The sequence below is a fragment of the Cucumis melo genome, chromosome 6, assembly GCF_025177605.1.
Source record: "Cucumis melo cultivar AY chromosome 6, USDA_Cmelo_AY_1.0, whole genome shotgun sequence".
Classification (NCBI taxonomy): domain Eukaryota; kingdom Viridiplantae; phylum Streptophyta; class Magnoliopsida; order Cucurbitales; family Cucurbitaceae; genus Cucumis; species Cucumis melo.
Window position 1 is genome coordinate 12,249,628 of NC_066862.1, and position 2,388 is coordinate 12,252,015.

Below are 2,388 nucleotides of genomic sequence, written 5' to 3' on the forward strand. Positions count from 1 at the left end.
ATGAGATTAAGTGTGTTGGCAATGAAAAAAAATTTTCAGTTTGTAGTAAAAAAGTCTACAAAAGAGGTTCTTTTCGTTAGATGCATCGACAACAAGTGTGGTTGGAGATTGCGAGCGGTTAGACTGAAGGATTCAAATATATTCAAGATTAAAAAGTATGTGAAAGTTCATTCATGTTCTCTTGAGTTTTTGAATCGTGACCATAGGCAAGCAAAATCTTGGGTTGTTGGAGAATTAATAAAGTCCAAATTCAAGGGGCCCGGTCGCATATACAAACCACGTGATATCATAGAAGACATGAGGCAAGACTATGGCATAAATATGAGTTATGAGAAAGCATGGCGTGCCAGAGAAAATGCATATGAACGAGTGCGAGGGTCTCCTGAAGAGTCATATAATCTTTTGCGTAGATATGGTGAAGCACTCAAATTTACAAATTCAGGTACAATATTTCACATGGAACTCGAAGATGATCGTTTCTTTAAATATCTTTTTATGGCTGTTGGTGCATGTGTTAGAGGATTCTTAAATTGCATTAGACCGGTCATAGTCATGGACGGAACATTTCTTAAGAACAAATATCGGGGTCAGTTGATAGTGGCCGTTTGTTTAGATGGTAACAATCAGATCTATCCTCTAGCCTTTGGAGTAGTTGATAGAGAAACAGATGACTCAATACAGTGGTTCTTAGAAAAATTGAAAGGTGCAATAGGGGAGGTGCCTAATCTAGGCTTTGTGACAGATCGGAAAACATGCTTCGCCAAGGGTATTTCATCAGTTTTCCCATCTGCATTCCACGGCCTTTGTGTCCAACATTTGAGTCAAAATTTGCATGATAAATATAAGAATGACACGGTTGCTACTTTGTTTTATAATGCATCGAGAACATATCGTGAATCAACGTTTGTTGAAGCGTGGAGACATCTTCTTTCATTTCCTAATGGTTCAGGGAAATATTTAAATGATGTTGGAATAGCACGATGGTCTCGTGTTCACTGCCCAGGAAGACGGTATAACATGATGACAACAAATATAGCGGAGTCCATGAATTCTATACTGAAAGAACCTAGAGATTTGCCTATTGCTTCATTCCTTGAAAATGTTCGAGCTTTGCTACAACGTTGGTTTTGGGAGCGTCGAGAAGAAGGCATTAAAGTGACGTCTACATTGACCAAATGGGCAGAGTTAGTTATTCAAAAGAAACAAGAAGGAGCTTTGACAATGAAGGTCAACCCAATTGACTGTTACCAATTTCATGTCAAAGATTTAGATAAGGAGGAGGTCGTAAACCTTCAGACTAAAGAATGCACTTGCAAGGAGTTTCAAGCTGAGCAACTACCATGCTCACATGCCATTGCTGCAGCACGGGTTCGTAATATAAATGTTTATAGTTTATGTGCTAATTATTACACTAATGAATGTTTGTTGGCTGCATATGCGGAGGCCGTCTACCCAGTTGGGAATCAGTCAGATTGGAAGACAAGCGAAGACTACGTACATATGACTGTTTTACCTCCAAAAGTAGTCAAAAGAGTTGGTCGACCGAAGAAAAAGAGGATTCCAAGTGTTGGTGAAGCTCCGAAATTGCATAAGTGTGGTCGGTGTAAACAAATAGGTCACAACAGATTAACGTGTACCAATCCAATTTCATATACCGACAAGTCGAGCATACAAGATTAGAAATTTCCCTACCAATGTACTAAGTATTACACTAATTAATGAATGTTTGTTAATGATGTGTTTTCTTAATGATTTGTCCCAACATTCTTACTTTCTGTGCTTCCAAATGGATGAAGAAGACGAAAATAACGATTGACTTATTCATTTAAGAACACAAACACTGGTTTTATGATCGTTTAAAAATAACTAAATGTTCGTTTAAAAATATGTAAACGATCGTTTAAAAATAACTAAACGATCGGTTAAGAACAACCAAACGATCGTTTGAAAACAACTAAACGATAGGTTAAACAAAACTAAACGATCGATTGGTCGAACAAAACTAAACGATCGTTTAAAACAACCAATCGATCGTTGGAAAACAACTAAACGATCAGTGAAACAAAACTAAACGATTGGTCAAACAAAACTAAACGATCGTTTAAAACAACCAATCGATACCTTGAAATTAACTAAACGATCAGTTAAACAAAACTAAACGATTGGTCGAACAAAACTAAACGATCGTTTAAAACAACCAATCGATCGTTTGAAATTAACTAAACGATCGACTATAAAAAACTAAACGATCGTTTACATAAACTAAACGATCTTTTGAAACAACGAAAGACACCCGCGAATTGTTTACAACCGCGATTCAACATTTCAAAAAAAGTATGCGAATTTACAATATTGCCCCTTTGGTAAAAACGACCGATATATATATAC